Consider the following 26,760-nt stretch of genomic DNA (forward strand, 5'->3'; position numbering starts at 1 on the left):
AAGCTTTTGAGTGGTCAAGACTTGTCCCTGGTCCTGAAGCTAGATCTTTGGAGATCATGAATCCTACACCGTTCACTGTAAGCTATCAAGAGGGTTACCCATTGCTAAGAAACAAAACAAAACAATTGTCTCTGAGGGAGCTGAAATACTGGACTTGCAAAGATTTCAAAAGAGCTATTATAAATGTTGAAAGACCTAAAATGAAATATGTTTAAAGAATTAAAGGAAAGTACAATATTGACAACAAATGAATAATGTCAGAGGGAATATATATATATGAAAGAACCAAATGGAAATACTGGAATTGAAAAGTGCAAGCTAAATAAAAAATTTAATAGAGGGGCTCCTCAGCAGATGCAAAGTAGTTAAAGAAAGAAAAGTAAACTTAAAAGTAGATCAATAGAGATAATCTTATCTGAAGGGGGAAAAAGGGCAAGAAGGAGGATGAAGAGGATTTAACAGTGGGGAACTAGGACTCCCCTTGAGGCTCAGACAAGAATCTGCTTGCAATGTAGGAGACCCAGGTTCAAGCTCTGGGTCAGAAAGATCCCCTGAAGAATATCCACTCTAGTATTCTTGCCTGGAGAATTCAATGGACAGAGGAGCCTTGCAAACTACAGTCTGTGGGGTCACAAAGAGTCAGATATGACTGAGTGACTAACACTTTCACACTTTCAGGAATATCTACTTACATGAAATGGTAGTCCCAGAAAGAGAGGAAATAGAAATGGGCAGCAGGGGTTGGGGGGCGGGGGGCGGGAATATTTGAAAAAATGAATCAAATATCTTTATTTTGATGAAAAACATTAATCTTCACCTCCAAGAAGCTCAACAAATTCCAAGGATAAACATAAATGATCTACACTTAGACAAGTTATGGTCAAGTTATTTAAAGCCAAGGAAAAAGAAAATCTTCAAAGAAGGAAGGGAGTTGACTCATTACATGTAGGGAACAAGAATATATTTATCAAAAACAAAGAAATTGAGGTAGACACAAATAAATGGAAAGACAGCAGGAAAAAAAAAAAAAGAATACATTTAACAACAAACAGGTCATCAAAAACTGAGCAAAAAGGCAATGGAATGGAACAAAGTTCCAAAAGAAATAAACTGTCAACCAAGAATTTTATATCTAAACTATTCTTCAAAATGAAGGCAGAGTAAAGATATTCCTATGTTTAGAAACAAAGCAAAGCCAAAAAAAGACAGAGAATAGTTGCTGGTAGACCTATTAACTGGTGAATTATGAAGCCAAATGTGATATATCTATAAAATGGAATACTATTCAGCAATAAAAAGAAGCAAACTACTGATAACATGTTCCAACATGGATGAACCTCAAGAAATAACACTAAGGCAAGGAAATCTAATGCAAATAGCTCTCTATTGTATGATCCTATTTATATGAAGTAAAGTGAAGTCACTCAGTCATGTCCAACCCTTTGCAACCCCATGGACAGTAGCCTACCAGGCTCTGCCGTCCATGGGATTTTCCAGGCAAGAATACTGGAGTGGGCTGCCATTTCCTTCTCCAGGGGATCTTTCCAACCCAGGGATTGAACCCTGGTCTCCTGCATTGCAGACAGACACTTTACTGTCTGAGCCACAAGGCAAATGCATAGAGACAGAAAACAGATTAGCTGCTGCCTAGGCCTGAGGGTAGCAATAGGAATGGCTGCAACTGGGCCTGAGGGATCCTCTAGCAGGCATGGTCCTTAATGGACCAATGCTGGTTATAAAACTGGACTGCTGTATACTCCAGATGTACACTGGATGGTTGTATACTCTATTAATTTATTAATATCATCAAATAGTACACTTAAAATGGGTGAATTTTACAATAAAAAGACAACATTCATTTATTAACTACCATTTACTGAATGCATACCATGGACAAAGTACTGATCTAGGTACTGTAGTACTGATCTAAGTACTAGAGTCATCAAGAATATAAAGAGCCTGCTGCAATGAAAATCCACATTTTAATGGAAAGAGACAAATTAGGAAACAAATGACAAGGTCATTTGTCTTTTTTTAAGTAGTATAAGACTAAAAATAGGGCTATTTGATGAAGAATAATTGGGGTAAGTGACAGAGGCTCAATATACCCTTTCCACTTCTTTACTTGTGTCAAGATTTCTGTCATCTTTACAAGTATGATTTTGCTATGACAGAAACATGTCATTAATATGGGAGAGCCACACTTCAACTTCATCATGTTGATAGGCCTTTAGAGCCTACTGGCTGAAAAGTAATTTGATTTGGGAGAGATTTACTGCACAAAGTCCTAAATGCTTATGGCAATATGTAACTAGTAAACAGTACAATTTGTAGAAAATAGGTACAAAGAGGTAAAGTTAACTATAAGAAAAATGAAGAAAAGCATTTCAAATAGTGGGTCAGATGTTGCTTTCTTCTCTGCTAAGAGGGAGTAACAATGAATATTCAAATGAAAAATTAATTATGGAAAGTTTATAATACATAGTCTCTTTACGGTCTGGAAATCATTATGACTTATTGTATACTGATAATTTTTGGACATTTTTTGACTGAGGTCATGATTAGGATGATTATTTAAGCTGGAAATAGTCTATAGAGCACAAAAGTTTAAATCAGCTCTTTAATCTAGACAAAGTCTAAAAAGTAGGAGAAGCCCTGATCACTGAAGTGAAGTCGCTCAGTCGTGTCTGACTCTTTGCGACCCCATGGACTGTAGCCTACCGGGCTCCTCCATCTGTGGGATTTTCCAGGAAGAATACTGGAGTGGGTTGCCATTTCCTTATCCAGGGGAACTTCCCGACCCAGGGGTCGAACCCAAGTCTCCCGCACTGTAGGCAGACACTTTATCGTCTGAGCCACAAGGGAAGCCCTGAAGCCTGTCCTAAAATGCTGCTGTGGATAGGAGGGAAGAGGTACGTATAGCAACAACACAAAGCTGAATTCTTATAGCAATTGTCCTGTGAGATGGAAGGGAGTGAACTCAGGCATCTAAACCAGGTGGTGACCCTGGGTGATGATTCCAAATACAAAGACCATGTGCTTATTAGCAGAGACTGGCCTACTGGCAATGATCTTCATGTTTCTATATATCTCAACAAGAACCGATCAAGTCAAATTCTATGGAATGTCTATGCCTGCCATCATCTGTTCAACATGGTCCATGTGTCCAAATGAACTGTATGTAATGGGCATCCACCCCTCAGTCTCACCGAGGAAGACTGGCACGACTGTAGTAGCACAGACAGCAGGCATCCAGGTCAATCAAGCATATTAGCTAAGTCCTAACCATCTAGTGATTTAAATGACATCACAGTCTGTGTTGTTTTTAATATAACTTTATTTATTTTAATTGGAGGCTAATTACTTTACAATATTGTATTGGTTTTGCCACACATTGACATGAATCCACCACTGGGTATACATGTGTTCCCCATCCTGAACCCCCGTCCCACCTCCCTCCCCAGTCCGTGTGTTTTGACTAATCTCTAAACAAAAACTTTCTCTTAGAGAGAAGGACAGGACAATCTGCTTCTTGAGAAAAACCGCTGAACCCAGAAGTCTTGCTGCACTAATAAAATATTAATAATGGGTTAGAGTTCCTCTCCCACTTAATACTTTTCAGGTCGGTGCAATGGGTGTCCAGTATAAAGTACGGCTACTAGTCAATAAGATATTTAATGTATTTCTTAGAAAAATAAATGAACAACTGTACATGTTTGTTAACTTGGTTATGAAAGACTGCTAAAGTAGCGGACTTCAGCCCACAAGAAAGGCATTTTCCTTAGTTGTCACAAACAATGTTACCTTTTTATGTTCTCCAGAAACCACTCTGATCAAGTGTGGCTTCTTTCACAGGGTAGCTTTCTAAGCAAAATTGTTAGGCAGCATCAAACACATCTGTAATCAAGTGCTTACAAAACAGACAGAATTTTTTTTTGAGGGGGGTGGGCCGCTATTAAGAAAAAAGAAACATTCATTAACATAAGACTTTCCTAATCATAAAGCCAAATCTCTCTCTACACACAGAATCTCTCTTCTCTGAAGGCATAGTTGGAGGGAAAGGCAGGAGGAGAAAGCTGAGGTGCTATGGAGAAGTAGGGGAGCACAGAGGGGAGCAGGGAAGAGTAGAGAAGAGAGGAAAGAAAGAGTAACGTTTAAACCCAGAAAAACTATAGTTAAAAAAAAAATCACTTTAGTACAGTTCAAATGGGTTTTTAAAAATTACTTTAAACTTAAAGGACTCATTTTTGTATAAAAATTTGCATATTTGATTATCTCACTCTAAAATTAAAATTAGTTTAAATCTATCTACACAGATAAATCATAAAAAAGTACACAAGAACAGCTAAAAGTGATGACAAAGAGAGGCTTATCAGTTTCCATCTTATAGACTTTCTTGTTTTCTAGCACTTGTGTGATTAGGCACACTCATCATTTCTTCAAACAGAAAATATTTCTAAACTATCTATACCAAGAGAATAATTTAGGAAGATGTATTTATAAAACTCAGCAGTGGCCATAGGACTAGACAAGGTTAGTCTTCATTCCAATCCCAAAGAAGGGCAATGTCAAAGAATGTTCAAAATACCACACAACTGCACTCACTTCACATGCTAGCAAGTTAATGCTCAAACTCCTTCAGCTAGGATTCAACAGTATGTGAACTGAGAATGTCCAGATGTACAAGCTGCACTTAGAAAAGGCAGAGGAACCAGAGATCAAATTGCCAACATCCATTGGATCACTGAAAAAGCAAGAGAATTCCAGAAAAACATCTACTTCTGCTTCACTGACTATGCCAAAGCTTTGACTGTGTAGATCACAACAAACTGTAGAAAATTCTTAAAGAGATGGGAATGTCAGGCCACCTTACCTGCCTTCTGAGAAACCTGTATACAGGTCAAGAAGCAACAGTTAGAACTGGACATAGAACAACAGACTGGTTCCAAATTAGGAAAGGATTACATCAAGGCTATATATTGTCACCTTGCTCATTTGACTTACATGCAAAGTACATCATGTGAAATGATGGGCTGGATGAAGCTCAAGCTGGAATCAAGATTGCTGGGAAAAATATCAAGAACGTCATATATGCAGATGACACCACCCTTATGGCAGAAAGTGAAGAGGAACAAAAGGGCCTCTTGATGAAGGTGAAAGAGGAGAGTGAAAAAGTTGGCTTAAAACTCAACATCAAAAACCTAAAATCATGGCATCCAGTCCCATCAGTTCATGACAAATAGATGGGGAAACAATGGAAACAGTGACAGACTAATTTCTTGGGTTCCAAAATCACCAGGGACAGTGACTGCAGCCATGAAATTAAAAGATACTTGCTCCTTGGAAGAAAAGCTATGACCGACCTAGATAGCATATTAAAAAGCAGTAACATTACAAAGGTCCACACCATCAAAACTATGTTTTTTCCAGTAGTCACACATGGTTGTAAGAGTTGAACCATAAAGAAGGCTAAGGGCCGAACATTTGATACTTTTGAACTGTGGTGATGGAGAAGACTCTTAAAGAGTCCTTTGGACTGCAAGGAGATCAAACCAGTTAATCCTAAAGAAATCAACCCTGAATATTCACTGGAAGGACTGGTGTTGAAGCTGAAGCTCCAATATTTTGATGGGAAGGGCTGACTCATTGGAAAAGAACTTGATGCCTGGAAAGACTGAAGACAGGAGAAGAAGGGATAACAGAGGAAGAGATGGTTGGATGGCATCACGGACTCACTGGACATGAGTTTGAGCAAACTCTGGGAGATGATGAAGGACAGGGAAACCTGGCATGCTGCAGTTCACGGGGTTCCAAAGAGTCAGACATGACTGAGTGACTGAACAACAACAAATTTATAAAACACTGCATGATATAGGACTCACTAGCAGTTTGATCAACAGAAGACATTTATTTCTGTTACACTAGCACTGAAATTCTCAAACTTCAAAGTTCATAAGAACCTGGTTGCTGCTGTTGTTCGGTCACTAAGTTGTGTCCAACTCTTTGGGACCCCATGGACTTCAGCACACCAGCACACACTGTCCTCTACTGTTTCCAGGAGTTTGCTCAAATTCTATCCATTGAGTCAGTGACGCTATCTAACCGTCTCATCCCCTGCCGACCCCTTCCCCTTTTGCTTTCATTCTTTCTCAGTATCAGAGTCTTTTTCAATGTGTCAGCCTTTCGCATTAGGTGGCAAAGTATCAGAGCTTCAGCTTCAGCATCAGTCCTTCCAATGAATACTCAGGGTTGATTTTCTTACAATTGACTGGTTTGATCTTGCAGTCCAAGGAACTCTCAAGAGTCTTTTTCACAACCACAAAAATCACCTGGAGGGCTTATTAAAATGTAGATTTTGGGGACTTCCCTCATGGTCCAGTAGCTAAGACTCTGAGCTCCCGATGCAGGAGATCTGGGTTCTATCTCTGGTCAGGGAATTAGATCCCGTGTGCCACAAGTTAAGAGTTCACATGCCGCAACTAAAGATCCTGCACGCCACAATGAAGATGAAAGGTCCCATGTGCTGCAACTAAGACCCAGCACAAGCAAATAAATGATGAAATATATTTTTTAAAAAATTCAGATCCCTGGGCTCCACTGCCAGAATTTCTAATTCAGTAGGTATGAGTTGGGTCCTAAGGATTTGCATTTTTACAAAATATCCCCAGTGATGTTGATGCTGCTGGTCTAGGAGACACATTTTGAGAACCAATGTGCTAGCAAATATCTCCTGATTTCATGAATGGATTCCACTGACTGTGGGGAGTGAGGTGTCAACTACAAATTGGCACTTGTCATTTACCTCTACAAGGATTAAATCACAAGCTGCTATAACTGCTGGCCTTCAATACTCCCTGAAAGCAGTTCAGGGAGGAGAGTAGTAATGAGTCCCTCTGTACTTGGGGAAAAACTGGCAGGAAACATCTTCAGATAGTTAGATATTTTCAGGAGAGAGTTAATAAGCCCAATTCTTGTAGCTCCCCATATCTAGAAAAACACTAAAAACACTTCATGGTGATGACTGTTCCTTGTGACTGGCAAAAGCTTCATGAGATTACCAGAAATCTTTTGGAAAAGTATGTGCTTGACTGCATGTACTCCCCTTTCATCAAAATTGCATATATACTGACCTTCCGCCCTGCTTCTTCAGGGCAGTTTCTCAGAGCTGTCTGAGGTGCCGTCATCTCCTGGCTGTGGTCCTCATTTTCCCCCGAATAAAACTTAACTTGCAACTCCCACACTGTGCCCTTTTTAAAGACGACAGAGTGTTCAGCTGTTTTTCATTTCTTTACTTCATTCAACGGGCCACACAGATTTTCCTTTCCTGCTCTGGCTTCTTTCTCCATGACTGGTTAAATGTCAATCATTGATCCTATTTTTGTGAATATTGGAATAATTCTTTTCCATTAAAGTAGGTGCCTTCTGTTCATAAATTATCTTGTCCTTAAAAGTCTCTCTGTGGTCTACATATAACTAATAGAGGAAAATATACTTGGAGTTCTTTTCACGTCTGTTGCAGTCCCCTTTATTCTTATTTTGTAGCAACCACATTTCAGCATTTTTAGCCCAGCACAGTATCAGATGTACCTGATTCAGCTCTTTTGTTCAACAATGCTGATTAAAATTTCTACTTTCGCACTTATCTGAATTTGCTTTTATTTTAAGATCAGATCTATTTATTACCAGAGACACAAAGCTTTGGGATACAGAGGATTATTGTCCTATTCATAACTACATTTCATTTCTCTGTCCTTTCAGGGATTAACAGATTTTCACAAAGCATTGCACCATGAAGGCACATGAGATATATGATAAGAGAATCTTTTAGTGGGTGAAGTCAAAGTTTATTTTTATTAAGAGTTAAATATAATTCCTATAAGGATATGTTAATAAAGCTAAAGGACATGCCCAAAGTAACTGCATCTAGAGTCAAAACCATGTAGTTTGATTTCTAGCCTGAAAGCCAAGACTTTAGGGAGTGTTTATATTTCTGTGGTTCTTATTTAAATTTCTATTACCCTTTTATTATTTTGGACCCTCAAAATAAGTATCCTCCACAAGGTTCCTATTATACATCAATTTGGGCTCTCTTTAATTACAAGTTATAATAAATCTGACAAAAATGTAGCTTCTATTCCCTTAAATTTTCTCATTTAAGTATATTTTTGGTCCATGAGGTTATATCTTTACCTTCTTTAAAAGAGCAAAACCCATTCAATACTGTATCTCCTACAAGTTCTTGTTAACTGTGCACTTAATGTTATGATGCTCACAATATATTTTCTCCCTCCATAAAGCCTCTTTGTTTTCTTAAGAATGCCATTAAATTTGCATGCTAAATGTAAAAACGACATTTAAAAGATAGTTTCCATAAAAAATTCCATTTTGGGGTATTACAGAAGGGGATACACTTACCTGTCCACTATAAAGTAGAGAAAATATATAAAACAACTGTTTTCAGACATTGGACAGCAGATAGTAAAGGTATATGATCTCTGAAAAAGGAAATAAATGAGCTAAGCCATACAATGTCCCTGGATTTCTGTTTGGACAAACATTTCAGACTATGTGGCAGGGAGGGGAGTCCGAAGCAGAGCACAAAAGTCTTGGTGAATTATAAAAACAGAGGTCAGAATTCAGGGAGGCTGAGGTTGCCAGAAGTTACAAAACAAAGCACCAGAGGAGAGAGAACTACTCAGAAAAACAGTGAGTAATCTGTACATTTGAGGTTTTGCTGAATGCCAAGACTGCACACATGTAAAGTGAAACTGCAATAGCCTGGAAAAGAACAACAAGGGAGTTGTAAGCAAAACAATTTCCAGAAGTCACACAAAACAGGGAGATGTAAAAGTCTTGACAAGTCATAGTTGATCCCAGGATATTCACTCAGTCCTACCAAGAACACAGAAAGAGCTAGCAGAAAGAGCTAAAACAGTTGCTAGAGAAAAGACCAGACCACAGACTAGCCCTAATAAAGCTTAAACATAAGCTTCTAAAGAGTCAAGATCTACCAATAACTTAAATGTCTGCTAGGACATTCTGTAAAGGAAGCCAACAAAATTTGGATCCTCATTAATGTAACATATATACCAATGAACATATATACCAATGAACAACCAATAAAAGATTATAAGATATATGATGAAATTTCATTAATCAACAGAAAAAGGATGCAAACAACAAATGATGAAATTAGCACATGACAATTTTTAAAAATCTATTATAAATAAGTACAACATTAAGTTTTAAAGAAAAACATTAACATAATGACAAAAGAAAGATATAAGAAATGACCAAATAATAGTCAATAGATGAAAAATTACAAATCTAAATTGGTAACTCCCAAGCAGAAAAACACAAATAACACCATGGAGCACCATTATCAACTTGCTAAAAACTAGTGACAGAAAGTGTTTGAGTAGGAACAGAAAAAAAAACCAAAAACATGACATATAAAGAAAGAGAATAAAGGAATCTTATTTAAAAATCTCATTTAAAAAAAATGCCAAGCAGAAGAAATTATGGAATATTTTTAAAGTGGTGAAGAGAAAACAAAAACACATGGGTAAGCCAGAACTGTAAAAAATTTCTTTTAAAAACTGAAAGTGAAATAGGTATTTTCAGATACATAAAAGAATTTATTACCAGTAATCTATATGGCCATAAACAAACAAATAAACATATATCTTCAGGTATAAACAATACTAGACAGAAACTTGGAAACAAACTTTCAGAAATAAAAATATAAGCTTTTTTTTTTCATATATAAAATGTATCTAAAACAAAGGTAATGAGCCCAAGCATTCCCTGTGGAGGCCTTCTCTCCCTGCCATGGCATGTGCTCATCTGTTCATAACCAGAGTTTTCTGAAAAGGAAGTCATCTGGCAAAAATGTCACTTTACCTGCTGTGTTCAAGGCTCTCATTAGACTAGATATTGTGAATTATGTTCATACCAACTTGCACAAAACAACAGACAACCCTACACTGTCAATGAATTAGCAGGTCATCAAACCACTGCTGAGTCTCTGGGTGCTGGCTGGGCTGTGGCTCCAATTCCCAGAGTTCTAGGCAGTGGGACTCACTGTTCTGGCCAGGGTGCTTTGGGAGATATGTATCATGGGGGCCACATGTTTGTGCCAACCAGAACCTGACAACATCGGCATCACAGAGCAAACACAACACAGAAGTGATATGCCATCTGCTCTGCCCCGGCTGCCTCGGCCTTAGCACTTTGCAGTTGTGTCTAAAAGTCATCAAATTAAGGAAGTTCCTGAAGTTCCTTTGGTGGCTGAAGATAACACTTAAGACTACAAGAAGACCAAGGAGGCTGTTTTGCTTCTTTAGAAATTTCAGGCCTGGAATGGTATCATAATGGTCTATGCGTCACAGTTAATGAGAGCTGGCAAAGCCAAATGAGAGTCTGTCATCACCTCTAGTGTAGCAGACCCCACATCATCCACAATGAGGATAAGGGTATCATCGAGGCTGTCAGAAACACGCCTGGAATCACTCTACTTAATGTAAAGCAAACTGAACATTTTGAAACTTACTTCTCATGAGTATGTGGGATGTTTCTACATTTGAACTGAAAATACTTTTCACAAGTTAGATGATGTGTATGGCACTTGGTGTGAAGCTGCCTCTCAAGAGTAACCACAACCTTTCCATGCACAAGATCCTCAATACAGACCTTAGCAGAATCTTGAAAAGCTCAGAGATCCAAAGAGCACATGAAGATTCATCACAGAGTCCTGAAGAAGAATCCCCTGAAAAACTTGAGAATCATGCTGAAGCTAAGCCCATATGCAAAGACCACATGCTGGATGGAACACCATTCCTCCCCAGGACAAGAATCACAAACTCTGGATGAATAAGGCAGCAGCAGTGTCAGAAGCCAAATCAGATGAGGAGGGTTCCAGGGAAGAAACCTGGGGTGGAGAAGAAAGGAAAGAAGGCTGCTGATACTAGGAAGCAGAAAAGGCCTTTTGTGGGCAAAAAAGGCAAGTGACCAAAAAACCACCAGCTGAGCAAAAGCCCACAGAAAAGAAACCAACCACAGAAAAAAGAAGCCTGCTGAATGAACTTATTTTTGTGCATTCCATAAGGGTCAAATCATTTTAGACAGCTAATTATGATCAAAGAGGAAAAAAAAAAAAAAAAGCCCCAAATGGAGATAATGCTAAAACTATTTAACCAAAAAAAGGCAGGAAAAACTAAAGAAAAAATGGTGAAAAACAGAAAGCAAATTACAAGATGTTAGATTTAAGTGCAGTCACTAATAGTCCTAGAAAAAGTCACAGATTGTAAGATAGGATAAGTCCAACTATATGCTATATATGAGAATCTTACTTCAGAGACAATATAGGAAAAAGCAGAAGGATGGAAAAGAATATACTATACAAATACTAATTATAAGAAAGACGGAGTGGCTATATTAATATCATACAAGGTATTTCAGAACAAGTAATATTATCAGGGATAAAGAAGCATGTTTCAAAATGGAACAGCTTAATGCACCAAGAACACATTATAAACCTAAATGTAAAGGCATCTAATAACAGAAACTCAAAACATGTGAAGGAAAGATGGATAAAAAGAAACAGAAAAATGAACAAATCCACAATCATATCTGGGGCTTTCAAAGTTCTCAGTCAACAATGGAAAAAGCACACTAAAAATCAGTAAGTATATAGAAGACCTAAACAAATACCAGTAAAAAACATTAACCCAATTGCTACATTTTGAATATTCCACCCAATAATGGAAGATTAGGTTATTTTTATATGTAGATAAATATTTAGCAAGAGAGTCCATATCACAGATGTTATAAAACAAGTCTCAATAATTTCGACACTGAAATTGTGGAGAGTCCATTTTCCTCAGAAAGCTATCTGAGAAATCTGCAAAAATTTGAAATTAAGAAAATTTTATAAATGATTATAAAGTGTTCAAAGAGAATTAGAAAATATTTCAGAAAAAACCTCCCACAACATAAAAAGTGTGGGATATAGGTAAAGGCACTCTCAGAGGGAAACATAACTTTAAATGCTTATATTAGAAAAGAATAAAGTTCCAAACCAACAATCTAAATGTCCATCTTGGAAGTCAGAAAAAGAAATGCAAACTAAAGCTGAACTAAGTAGAAGGAAAAACAAACAAGAAATAAATGATATAGAAAATAACAAAGAAAATCTAGTAAAAGCTATTCTGTTAAAAAAATCAGTAAGAAAGGTCAAGAAAAAAGATAGAAATCATCAAAATAAAAAATGAAAAAGAAGCACACAGCTGTAGATCTCACAGACACTATCAAGTTATAAAGAAATGAACTTCATGCTACTTATATGACAACTTACGACATGTAGAAATTCCTTGAAAGACAGAAATTACCAAAACTGACTGAAGAACAAAGAGAACATCTTAATAGTTTCACGTCAATTAAAGAAATTGTACCACGTCAATTAAAGAAGTTTCTACCACAAAGATAGAAAACAGAAAAAGAAAGAAACAATTTCCAACTCATTTAATGAAGTCAGAATTACCTTAATACCAAGCCAGATAAAACTATTACTAGAAAAACAAAACTACAGATAACCTCACAAACAGATAATGTTAAACTGTAGGGGAAAACAAGACAATTCAGAGATAACCAAACGGTCACCTCCCTTTGACACCCACTGCCAAAATCTCCACATACAATCACTGTCAGCTGTAGACCAGTTAAGCCCAGTGGTTCCCAGGTGTTCACAGTCAAACACAGAAAAAATCTTTCATCAGAAATGTAACATCTAAAGAGTCTGAGGTAGAACTAAGGTAAATATCAGAATTAAGTGAACTCTTTGCTACCTTATGCTTTACCACAACAAAGATTTTAAGTAGTCTCCCACTGGTATAAAAAAGTATGATAACCATCTGCCTTTAAATTACAGGAGGAAGAGAGTATGACTTTATAAAATGTTAGCAGCAGTATTCAAAGGACGCAGAATTCACTTGTTTACTAAGAGAGTCATACTGTAACATGATCAAATTATGTGCCTGATGGGCTATGGAAAGTTATCCTAAGCCAGTAGAATATGTAGGATGGCTTAGATTTTTATAACTTTTTTCATCTTAACTATCATCTCCCAAAACAAAAATTTCTTAAAACAATTTAATGAGAACAAAACCACACCAGGATACTCTCTATTTCTTACATTCAGATTAAAAATACAAAATGACAGAAGTAAAGGAGTAAACTTGGAACTCTGACAAGTCTGCAGACTCCTTAAACTGCCATGTGATGACAGTACTATGAACCAAGTGAAAGCATAAAGTGTCTCTTAAGAGATTTCCTCTGGGAAATACATGCAATTTAACATCCAAAGGGCTTTTATTTTCCATGGCATTATTAAACAGCAGCCTTCTCTCCAGGCACTTTGCTCTCTAAACAAGACACAGCAGCAGAAACAACCCACCTATGGATGTAAGAGTTGGATGGTGAAGAAGGCTGAGCGCCGAAGAATTGATGCTTTTGAACTGTGGTGTTGGAAAAGACTCTTGAGAGTCCCTTGGACTGCAAGGAGATCCACCCAGTCCATTCTGAAGGAGATCAGCCCTGGGATTTCCTTGGAAGGAATGATGCTAAAGCTGAAACTCCAGTACTTTGGCCACCTCATGTGAAGAGTTGACTCATTGGAAAAGACTCTGATGCTGGGAGAGATTGGGGGCAGGAGGAGAAGGGGACGACAGAGGAAGAGATGGCTGGATGGCATCACTGACTCGATGGACGTGAGTCTGAGTGAACTCTGGGAGTTGGTGATGGAGAGAGAAGCCTGGCGTGCTGCGATTCATGGGGTCGCAAAGAGTCGGACATGACTGAGCGACTGGACTGAACTGAACTGAACCTCTGGACAGTGATGTCCTAAGACTGCAGTACCAGCCTGAGACTTTAGCCACCTTTGATTTTAAAGCCATCATTCTAAAACTTCAGTAAGTACAGTGGGTGATTAAAGGACACCCTTTATGGCTCACTCCTAATAAATTTTCATCATTATATGCATTTTGAACATTGAAATCGATTTTTGCTTCAGTCTCTAAGTTGTGTCTGACTCTTTGCAACCCCATGGAATGCAGCACACCAGGCTACCCTGTCCTTTACTATCTCTCAGAGTTTGCTCAAATTCATGTCCATTGAGTCGCTGATGCGATCTAACCATTTCACCCTCTGCTGTCTCCTTCTCTTGCCTTCGATCTTTCTCAGCATCAGGGTCTTTTCCAATGAGCCAGCTTTTCGCATCATGTGGCCAAAGTTTTGGAGCATCAGCTTTAGCATCAGTCCTTCCATTGAATATTCAAGGTTGTTTTTCTTTAGGATTGACTGGTTTGATCTCCCTGTAGACCAAGGTATTCTCAAGAGTCTATATTCCAATAAGAAATTTAACCAGAAATTCTATACCATTAGAAGGGAAACGGTGCTGAGTGTCAACAGCAGCTCTGACCTCAATTTCATTAAGGCACACACCTGAGTGAGTCCCTACTAGGTCAAGGGCCAACTAAATTCTTCAATCAAAAACAAAAAAGCGTTTAAGGAACATTTATACTTTAACTGCTGTAAGGTAACTTTCAGGAAACTATCTTAACACCAAAACAAACACAAAGAAATCCTACCAAATAGGATTTTTTAGAGGCTATGAAATGCCATCTCTAGAGTCAGAAGTTGGTAGCTGTGCTAAGGACATTTTTCCTCCTTAAAAAGAAAAGTTTCTTATACAATAGGTTTCATTACAGGAATGTATTGATTGAAACTAGTTTCACTGCCACTAATGTTCTGCTTAATTTTAAAGATAACATAATATTGAACAGAATAATGTGTTCTATTAATAACATTTTATTGAAACAGTAAACTGATTTATTGCAATTATTTGTCCAAATAAGCACCCAGATCATTTGCCATAAATCTTCCTGAGTTTAAACAGAAGGCCAAGATGCAACTTGATAAAAATAAAAAGTTATCATAAAATATAATGAAAAATCCAATTTGAAAATTTAACAGTGCACTGCCCCGCTTCATGCTTTGTTTAGGGTCTGAAGCTTGCAATGAAGATGAAAGAGCTGCTCTAGGTTACTTAAAATGGCTATTGTGAGTCCTCATTTGGGAAAAACTATAAAAATAATTAAACTCTGTTAGAGGAAGTCTGGCCATTTAGCTTTGGAGCCAATTCACTCTCATGTCATTGCTCCTACACTTTAAAATAAAACAGCTTATTTTTTACTTAAAGCTACTTTTTAACTTGAACTTTATTCTCTGGGGGTGGAAGAGGGCAGAACTTAACAGGCTTGTTTTCACAAACTAAAATACTTTTCCCTGGAGCTTTTAAGTTTGCAATGAGTCTACTCAAACCCATTCTGGAGGGTTTATGTACACACAGGAGCATGTACGTACACCAGCTATCCAGCAGGCGACACGTGAGAGGGCATCATCAGGGCACGCCTCTAAGAACAGTGACCACATACCACTTGGAAGGCAGCACTTAGGTGTCATAGTCAAGAGAGAAGGCTGTGTTCTACTACATATTCTATATAAACTTAATCCTTTATCTGTAGTTGATTTCTCTCATGTAAAAAGTTATTAAAGATCTCTATATTTTTTACCATTTTAAAAAAACTCTTTGTTTTCTAAATTTATGTATGGCATTCTGGGTATTAGGAAGCTTAACTTGTCCTGTAATCTTTGAAGTTAATTTTGAAAAAGAGAAGTTATTTTAACTATTTTCAAGAGACAGCAATATTTGCAACACAAATTTAAAAGTAGAATTATAGAAACTGCAATATACTGACTTCAGTAGAGTTTTAAGAGTTCTATACTTAAATCACCAGAATTTATTAGCCAAAATTCAACAGTGCAATTACATACCCAGCTTACAGAATAACTGCCACCTGGGTCAATCCTTCATCTTCTGTATAACATACCATAATTCATTAAACAGTCCCTTATCGATGGAAGCTTAGATATTGTGCTGACCACTAAGGCATGGCTTACTTCATCCTCCTTTTGTTGTTAAATGTGAGAAGCTACAGATTCCCTTCTATTAGTTAGGGCTCTGGATGTTAATTAGGTTCTGCTTGTCTCTGCTGGCAAAGACAATGAGGAAGACTGAGAATTCTCTCCAGCAGTAACAAAATAGGGAACATTTTCAGTCTTTCGGGGGTAAGAAGCAGCAGTGGCAGCAGCAGAAGCACCAATGACTGGTTGACCTGCCTCCCTAGCCCCTCAGTCTCATTGGTAAGTCTATTCTGTGGTTTCCTGGGGGTCCAGAGACCACTGTAGTAGACACAATGTTTCTGATTCCAGCATAGCTCCAGGGATGGTCTCAGAGGGTCACGCTCCAAGTATATTCAGTTCAGTTCAGTTCAGTTCAGTCGCTCAGTCATATCCGACTCTTTGCGACCCCATGAATCGCAGCACGCCAGGCCTCCCTGTCCATCACCAACTCCCGGAGTTCACTCAGACTCATGTCCATTGAGTTAGTGATGCCATCCAGCCATCTCATCCTCTGTCATCCCCTTCTCCTTCCTGCCCCCAATCTCTCCCAGCATCAGAGTCTTTTCCAATGAGTCAACTCTTCACATGAGGTGGCCAAAGTACTGGAGTTTCAGCTTTAGCATCATTCCTTCCAAAGAAATCTCAGGGCTGATCTCCTTCAGAATGGACTGGTTGGATCTCCTTGCAGTCCAAGGGACTCTTAGGAGACTTCTCCAACACCACAGTTCAAAAGCATCAATTCTTCGGTGCTCAGTTTTCTTCACAGTCCAACTCACATCCATACATGACTACTGGAAAAACCATAGCTTTGACTAGATGGACCTTTGTTGGCAAAGTAATGTCTCTGCTTTTGAATATACTATCTAGGTTGGTCATAACTTTTCTTCCAAGGAGTAAGTGTCTTCCAATTTCATGGCTGCAGTCACCATCTGCAGTGATTTTGGAGCCCCCCAAAATAAAGTCTGATACTGTATACTACTTCTATACTATTCTGAAGTCATCACCAGAAGTCCAACATAAACCTACCTCTTACGCCTTTTCAAAGCTTTTATTCCTAGTATAAAATTTCTTCTTGCTTAAAACATCTTAAGTGGTTTCTGTTTCCCATACAGAATTCTGAATAAGTCTTTTGCAGTTACAGACAAAGAATTCATTTTTTTCTAAATTAAAGATATAATTTACGTACAGTAAGACTCACTCTTCTTAAGCTTACAGTTCTTCAAGTTTTAAGAAATGAGTACAGTTGGGTAATCACTACAATAATCAAGAAAGTTTCATCATACCAAAAAAACTCCTTGTGCTTTGTAGTCAGCCCTACAAATTCTTGAATTGTTTCCTTCTTTCCTCTTCAGAATGTCATACAAATGGACTCACAGTTTGAGTCTGGCTTCTTTCACTTAGCATGATGCATTGGAGATTCATGCCTGTAGTGTGTTCATCAGCACTTTTTTTTTTTGCTAAGTAAAGCCATGTGGATTGTCTTCAGTTTTTAATAAATTGTAAATATTCAATGATGCTAAAGCTGAAACTCTAGTACTTTGGCCACCTCATGTGAAGAGTTAACTCACTGGAAAAGACTCTGATGCTGGGAGGCACTGGGGGCAGGAAGGAGAAGGGGATGACAGAGGATGAGATGGCTGGATGGCATCACCGACTCGATGGACATGAGTCTGAGTGAACTCCAGGAGTTGGTGATAGACAAGGAGGCCTGGTGTGCTGCAATTCATGGGGTCCCAGAGAGTCGGACACAACTGAGTGACTGAACTGAACTGAACTGAAACATTCAAACGTAGGTTTTCAAGTGAATATAGATTTTCGTTCCAATTGGGTAAAAATCTAGGAGGTAATCCTGGTGAAAACTGGACCTAAACCAGGGTAGGAACAGTGAAGGTGGTAAGCAGTGGTAGTAGTTGGGATATATTTAGAATGGGTTGCAAGTGGTGATGGATTGGATGTGGGGTGAGAGGAAAAGAGAAATGTGAATTATGACTTCAAATATTTTTTTTCCCCTGAGAAACAGAAGGAACAGGAATGCCGTTTACTGAGCTAGACAAATGAGAGAATTACAGATTTGGAAGGGAAATTGAGAATTTAATTTTGTGCTGTGCAATGCTTAGTTGCTCAGTTGTGTCCAACTCTTTGCGATCCCATGGACTATAGCCCGCCAGGCTCCTCTGTCCATGGGGATTCTCCAGGCAAGGATACTAGAGTGGGTTGCCATGCTCTCCTCCAGGGGATCTTCCCAACCCAGAGATGGAACCCAGGTCTCCCGCTTTGCAGACAGATTCTTTACCATCTGAGCCACCAGGGAAGCCCAATCACACTAATTTTGAGACGATAGTGTATAGACCCAGTATATGTTTGCTGTTAGCTTCATTAGATTGCAACCCTTAAATACAGATCTAAATCTTTTAAAATCTTTAGATACAGACTATAGGGTAAAATCTTTATCTTTTACTGACACAGAATTTCCCACAGTACTAAGAATGGATTAGAAGAGTTGAGGGTGTTTTTAAGCCCTAGGGCTTCCCTGGTGGCTCAGATAGTAAAGAATCCGTCTGCAATGTAGAAGACCTGGGTTCCATCCCTGGGTCGAGAAGATTCCCTGGAGGAGGGCATGGCAACCCACTCCAGTATTCTTGCCTGGAGAATTCCAGGGACAGAGGAGCCTGGTGGGCTACAGTTCATGGGGTTGGAAAGAGTCAGATATGACTTAGCGACTAACACTTTCACACCTAGAATTCTGCAGTGAGAATCAGGCTGTCACAAGTATAAATTTACAAGTGCCCTAAGCTTCCTGCATCCCACAAATGGCTTCTTAAAGGGTTCCTATATAGGTGAAAATGGCATTACTCTGTGACAGTTTCAAACGAGCATTTTTAAAGTAAAGAAATACCGTTTTCTTGAGAACATGAAGCAATTTCATGGTTAGGGGCTTTTTAAAGTTGAATTTTCCATTTTTTGTTTCCAGCAACTATTACTATACCTCTATCCTCTTTTTGTTCAGAACAAACAACTTTATCTCCTTAGATCTTAGTGTGGCATGATCTCAAATGACAGCATCATTTTAATTGAGCTCCAAGGCTAGAAATGATGTTTTAGCTTTGATGTTGCCCCCATAATCAGAAGAGATCCCAAAGAGCTCAACCAATGGCTACCTGTTCTCCTTCCACAGTGAATACAGTGCTTAACCCCCATTACTTTTCCTTGAATGGATGTGCAGCCCCAGGCAATACAGACTAAAGCAGTTAAGTCCCTTTGTGACCCAAGCTAACTACAGACAGAGTGGAAGTTTGGGTGACCAAATTCTAGCACAATGTCTTTAAAGACAGCTTTAGTTTTTCAACAACAGGCAAAATTATGACAGTAATCCTGACATTTCCCAGATTTTTGGACTCTACTCACCATGTGTACTTCCTTCGTCTCTTTTCCCAGGTATTCCATGCTAAGCTTTTTTTCCTATTCTTTTCAATGCCTGAGACCTCTTCATGACTATTTATATTTTAGTTGCCCTAGTTTTTATGACTAACAATTTCTAAATAAATACTCTATCAGTTAGTAAACGTGTAAGAGGAAGAGAAATCCATTCACTTAACTAAATCAGGCGTTTTCTCTTTCTTGTGCGAGGCCTCTGGGGGAAGCCAGGCTGCGGCTGTGACAGCACTGCTGCACTGCCCTCAGGACTTCAGCTCCTTCCGGATTTAGGGTCAGCATGGACTTGTTACCTTCTACTCACAAAATGGCTGTTCAATCTCCAACACCAGGTCAGCATTCTACAGAGCAAAACTTCTCAGCTTGACCTCTTGACGTTTGGACAAGATGATTCTTTGTTGTGGGAGACTGTCCTGTCTACTACAGGATGTTTACCAATATCCACGGCCTCCACGTACTAGACACTACTAGCAACTGTCAGTTATAACAACCAAAGATGTTTTCAGACACTCAAATTTCCCCTGGGGTTCAAAATCACTCCTGGTTGAGAACTGCTACCACAGGGAAAAGAGACTGGACACAGGATAAAAAGAGGCATAAAAAAAAGAGTGCAGCACAATGAAGCAAACTATAAGCAAAGCGAAAAGGCAGCCTTCAGAATGGAAGAAAATAATAATGAATGAAACAACTGACAAAGAATTAATCTCCAAAATATACAAGGTCATAAGCTCAATACCAGAAAAATGAACAACCCAATCAAAAAAGTGGGCCAAAGAACTAAACAGACATTTCTCCAAAGAAGACATACAGATGACTAATAAACACATGAAAAGATGCTCAACATCACTCATTATTGAAGTGAAGTGAAATTCACTCAGTCATGTCCAACTCTTTGTGAACCCATGGACTTTGTGAAAGTACATGGAATTCTCCAGGCCAGAAGGCCAGAATACTGGAGTGGGTAGCCATTTCCTTCTCCAGGAGATCTTCCCAACCCAGGGATCAAACCCAGGTCTCCTGCAATGCAGGCAGATGTTTTACTAGCTGAGACACCAGGGAAGCCCAAGAATGCTGGAGTGGGTAGCCTATCCCTGCTCCAGGTATCGAACTGGGTCTCCCGCACTGCAGGCAAATTCTTTACCATCTGAGTTACAGAAATGCAAATCAAAACCACAATGCGGTATCATCTCACGCCAGTCACAATGGCCTCAATCAAAAAGTCTACAATTAGTGCTAGAGAAGGTGTGGAGAAAAGCAAAACATCTTACACTGTCGGTGGGAATGCAAACTGTACAGCCGCTATGGAGAACAGTGTGGAGATTCCTTAAAAAACTGGAAATAGAACTGCCCTATGACCCAGCAATCCCACTGCTGGGCATACACACCGAGGAAACCAGAACTGAAAGAGACACGTGTACCCCAATGTTCATCGCAGCACTGTTTATAATAGGCAGGACATGGAAGCAACCTAGATGTCCATCAGCAGATGAATGGATAAGAAAGCTGTGGTACACACATACAATAGAACAATTCTGAGTCATAAAAAGGAACACATTTGAGTCTGTTTTAATGAGGTGGATGAAACTGGAGCCTATTATACAAAGTGAGGTAAGTCAGAAACAGAAACACCAATACAGTGTATTAATGCATATATATGGAATTTAGAAAGACGGTAATGATGACCCTATATGCAAGGCAGCAAAAGAGACACAGATGTAAAGAACAAACTTTTGGACTCTGTGGTAGAAGGCAAGGTGGGAAGATATGAGAGAATAGCACTGATACGTGTTTATTACCATATGTAAAATAGATAACCAGTCCAAGTTCAATGCAATGAACAGGGCATTCAAAGCCAGTGCTCTGGGACAAGCCAGAGGGATGGGGTGGGGAGGGAGGTAGGAAGGGGGTTCAGGATGGGGGGACACATGTGCACCCATGGCTGCTTCATGTCGATGTATGGCAAAACCCGCAACATTGTAAAGTAATTATCCTCCAATTAAAATAAACAATTTTTTTTTAAAGAGTGTAGCAGACAGTGGAGCCTGCTTTACTCTCACCCAGCCCCACCCCCGGCCCTCTTAAGGGAATTTCTTAGAGGGAAATTGTTGTGTCCCATGACACAACTTCTATTTACATCTCACTGGCCAGAACTGGATCCCAGGACCACCCCACTGCAAAAGAGGCTGGGTAGTGCAGATTTTATCCAGAGACACTGTTATTCTCAAGAAGACTGGCATTCATTTAAGAAGGAATAAGGACTAATAGATAACAGGTGGGCAACTATCATTCTCTATGAGAGAAAATGTTTCAGTAGTTTATTTTCAAGACAATTTTGTGCAAACTGACATTCTTGAGTATATCCTTGCAGAGTATATCCTTTAAAATCCCAAGATTTTAAAAAAAGTTTACCCTGATTTGTATCTTACAAAAGACTTATTCTTTTTTCTCCCTTAAGAATCAGTCATTCTTTCCAGCTTTTATGTACTAGTTGTCTTCCTTCTGGGAATAAATTAGGTTTCAAGGCTCTATTCATTTCTTTTTCTCCAATTTTTTCTTCTGTCTTAAAAACTGAATAATTTCTATTGAAAATATAGGTTTAACTTTTTTTTTCTTCTGTCACTCCATTATGTTAAGGAGCCCACCCAGTGAACTTGAATTTCAGACATTGTATTGTTTGGTTCCAGAATTTTCATTTGGTTGTTTTTAATAGTTTCTATTTCTCTGCTGAGAACTGTTATCCATTCAAAGTGTTTACATTTGTGCCATGGAGAATTGCTATAAAAGCTTCTTCAAAGTCTCTTCCTGATAATTTCAAAATCTGGGTCACTTTAGGGTTGGCATCTATTGTCTTTTCCCTTGAGAACTGGTTATAATTTCCTGGGGTTTTGTAGGTAGCGTAATTTTGAATTATACCCTGGACGTTTTAAATGTTATGCAGTTTTGACTATCAATCCTTTGCCCTTTTATAATTTGTAGAGAATTTAACAGGCAGTCAGGTCAGTTAGATTCAGACAAGTTCTTTCTCACCTCCTCTGAGGAGTAGTTCTAACTGAACTCCAGTTCTCAAAGACCGTGGTATGCTGCTGCGGGTCTGTGTGACACACACACAAACTAGCACTCGTGCTGGTTATTCACAAAATGAGGGGACACCCTACCCAGCTCTCTTTTTTTCTGAGATTTCCCCCAATGTTTTTCATCACAGAGGTAAACTTTCCTGGGTTATTCAGCAAGAAAGACAGGGTTTCTTTTGTAGTACTTCGACTATAGTTGCAACTTTGCAACTGGGTCTTAGGAGCAAAGCTGAGAAAGGTAGGAAAAACATAAAGATTCTCCCTCAAACTATTTAAACGAGGACCCATCTTCTTGATTTTTCTGGATAGAAAAATGGGGTTTCTATCAGTTTTAACTGCCAGAGCCACTGTTGTCCATCTCTATAACTAGGGGGAAAACCACAGGGAAAAAAGGAACAAAACAAAACTAAACACTGGGGAACTCACCCGCAAATTGGTTGCCCCCTTCAGATTTTAATTTAACTCACCCTTGAACTGGTTGCCCCTTCAGGTTTTAACTTCCCACCACCAACTGTCTGATTTTGATTCCTTAAATAATTACTTTTGTATTTTTGTCTAGTGTTCAGTTCTAATAGTGCACTTTCCTCAATGTGGCAGGAGTATAAACTTTCTAAAATGTCTTTTATGAGTCTCAGAAGTAGAAGCTTCTATGAAAGTCAAGAGGAACCAGCTGCACAAATCATAAAATCTTAATACAAACAAAAAATAAGGAAAATTAAATTCCTTCCTAAATCAAAAGTGTTAAAATAATCAGGATTAAAAAGGAATTTTTCATGGCCTGAAAAATAAGTGTCTGAACTTATAAAGTCAGACTGTCAGTGGGTAAAACTGATGAAAGAGACCAAAATATTTCTATTATTCTTTTTTTTAAAGCAACTTTTTGGAAGAGGGAGTAAGGGAATAAGGGGACAAGCTTAATAAGAAGCAAGGAATTTTAATACTGGAAAGTCAAAGCATCAACCGGGAATCCTAGCATGGCTTCCTCATATTTGAATGTCTTACGGTGTCACAGACCTAACAGGAAGCCACATCCAGTATATGAGTCCAGGTTAGACGCAGACAGTGCTTGAACAGATCTGAATATCTAACTCTAGACATAGGATTTTTCTCCTAAAACCTTGCCAAGGTAATGAATGCTCATTTGAGCCTCCTGGTATAGTTAAAGCTGGATGAAACATATATTATAATCCTTCTTGGAATTAGAAACAACATCAATGAGTACAGAAAAATAAAGATGGTACTTTAGAGAAAATTCTTGAGCTTTTCTCAATCTGTAAGTGTTAATGCTAGAACTCTACTACAGAATCTAGTATGAACTATTTACTATATGAGTATTGGCTATAGTTGTTATTAAAACAGGTATGAATTTAATAAAGTGGGAAAGTGGGAAAAGAATGAATTTTAGAGTCATTTGATGTGTCCAACACTAACTGTGTAACTTTGGGCAAATTACTTACCCTTAGAAAAGTTATTTCATCATTTGTGAAAAGGAGTAGGTAATAATTACTTATGACATTTTGAAGATTAATAAAAGATAGTGTTTATAAAATAAATTATGCACAAATGATCAATAAATAACAGCCACTGTTCTATAACTATCATCCAACTTCTCCTGAAACAATAAGGAATTCTCCTGCCTTCTGTAGATGTTATACATTTTACTTTGAGTAAAGAGAAACCAGAAAAAAGTAAATTTAATTTCACTGAGAACCACTAGATAAGGGAGAACTTTCTTATAGCCCAAAAAAGGAAAAATAGGAGAAAGGTGCATTTAAGGAAATCTTCTGAACAAAAGTTCACAAAAAGATCATCAGAACTACCGACAAAGCAGTTTCACCGTATGTGCACTTTTCCTCTTAAGACACGCCACTTCATGTTGTTGTTTTGCTAAAGTATCAGTGACTCTTCGATACTGGGATGGATTTTTATTTGACACATATAAAAATAAAACCAGGGCTTTGATTAAAGTTGGTGGATTGAACAGTAAAGGAATGGTAGGAGAGGAATATAAAAAAGTATAGGCACACTGGGATAGAAATATTAGAAAATACCAATAAAACTTTGGATGTTGAAAAGTAATAGATGGATGATTCAGTAACTGATTTAGCATGAACAAAGCCAAACCTAATTCAAAAGTAGGCTGATTAGTATTAGTTCAGGCATGAGAAACACTGGGTATTACTAAAAACATAAGTTATAGGAAGTAAAATGAAAAATAAAGACATCTCTGATCCCTACTACCAATTTCACTCCTCAGACATAAACTTTCTGCTCTATTTATGACTTTAGTTATTCAGTCAAACTTTAAACTCCACAACTTTACATTACATGTATAGACCTCTATTTCTTGAATCACAGTTACATGTTAAGTAAGATACAGTATATCCCTCACCATGAAAGATATACAATTTAGTTCACTTATACTACACCCTTTATAAAGTTTTCCTTCAGTTCAGTTCAGGTGCTCAGTCGTGCCTGACTCTTTGGGACCCCATGGACTGCAGCAGGCCAGGCCTCTCTGTCCATCATCAACTCCCAAGGTCTACTCAAACTAATGTCCATTCAGTCGGTGATGCCATCCAACCATCTCATCCTCTGTCGTCCCCTTCGCCTCCTGCCCTCAATCTTTCCCAGCATCAGGGTCTTTTCAAATGAGTCAGCTCTTCACATCAGGTGGCCAAAGTATTGGAGTTTCAGCTTCAACATCAGTCCTTCCAATGAACACCTATGTAATCAGATTGCTTATATTCTTTGTAGCCAAAGATGGAGAAGCTCTATACAGTCAGCAAAAACAAGTCCGGGAGCTGACTGTGGCTCAGACCATGAACTCCTTATTGCCAAATTCAGACTTAAATTGAAGAAAGTGGGAAAACCACTAGACCATTCAGGTATGACCTAAATCAAATCCCTTGTGACTATACAGTGGAAGTGACAAATAGATTTAAGGGACTAGATCTGATAGAGTGCCTGATGACCTATGGACAGAGGTTCGTGACATTGTACAGGAGACAGGAATCAAGACCATCCCCAAGAAAAAGGAAGCAGAAAAGCAAAATGGCTGTCTGAGGAGGCCTTACAAATAGCTGTGAAAAGAAGAGAAGCGAAAAGCAAAGGAGAAAAGGAAAGATATACCCATTTGAATGCAGAGTTCCACAGAATAGCAAGGACAGATAAGAAAGCCTTCCTCAGCGATCAATGCAAAGAAATAGAGGAAAACAATAGAATGGGAAAGACCAGAGATCTCCTCAAGAAAATTAGAGATACCAAGGGAACATTTCATGCAAAGATGGGCTCAATAAAGGACAGAAATGGTAGGGACCTGACAGAAGCAGAAGATATTAAGAAGAGGTGGCAAGAATACACAGAAGAGCTGTACAAAAAAGATCTTCACGACCAAGCTAATCACAATGGTGTGATCACTCACACTCACCTAGAGCAAGACATCCTGGAATGTGAAGTCAAATGGGCCTTAGGAAGCATCACTATGAAGACAGTTAGTAGAGGTGATGGAATTCCAGTTGAGCTATTTCAAATCCTAAAAGATGATGCTGTGAAAGTGCTACATTCAATATTCCAGCAAATTTGGAAAACTCAGCAGTGGCCACAGGACTGGAAAGGGTCAGTTTTCATTCCAATCCCAAAGAAAGGCAACCCAAAGAATGCTCAAACTACTGCACAATTGCACTCATCTCACACACTAGTAAAATAATGCTCAAAATTCTCCAAGCCAGGCTTCAGCAATACGTGAACCATGAACTTCCAGATGTTCAAGCTGGTTTTAGAAAAGGCAAAGTAACCAGGGATCAAATTGCCAACATCTGCTGGATCACCGAAAAAGCAAGAGAGTTAAATATATTACAGGGGTAAAGATAAAACTGAATCAGAGCTGTAGAATTTGTTCTGACCCCAATGAGACCAGGCAACTAGAACTTTAAAGGAAAATCATGCACTTGGAAAAAAAAAAAAACTGCTTTAAAAACGTGCATATACTCTAAGCTTAAAACTTCTCCTATTCTGCTGTTCAGGGAAACGCTGCTTTGGGAAAAATTCCTGATGTTCTTCCTACTTGCTACAAACAAATATAAACTCTTCCTTCTCTTGATGTCTGGCTTCATTTTGTTTACTGGTTTGAGAACCACCAAGAGGTGAACCCAGTTTTCAGGTAACAAGTACATCTGGTGTGACTTCACTTCAACAAAATTCTTTTAAGGTTGTACATGATTTTCTCCAGACTTCA

The 26,760-nt window shown here is 38.5% G+C and overlaps 1 protein-coding gene and 1 pseudogene across 9 annotated transcripts in view; one reads left to right on the plus strand and one right to left on the minus strand.

The window, feature by feature from the left end:
• Window positions 1–26,760, minus strand: part of KIAA1328 (KIAA1328 ortholog) — a 429,714-nt gene that overhangs the window by 202,086 nt on the left and 200,868 nt on the right. The window lies entirely within an intron of this gene.
• On the plus strand, window positions 9,837–11,123 carry LOC132658491 (large ribosomal subunit protein uL4-like; annotated as a pseudogene).

The sequence above is a fragment of the Ovis aries genome, chromosome 23 (genome assembly GCF_016772045.2).
Source record: "Ovis aries strain OAR_USU_Benz2616 breed Rambouillet chromosome 23, ARS-UI_Ramb_v3.0, whole genome shotgun sequence".
Taxonomy (NCBI): Eukaryota; Metazoa; Chordata; class Mammalia; order Artiodactyla; family Bovidae; genus Ovis; species Ovis aries.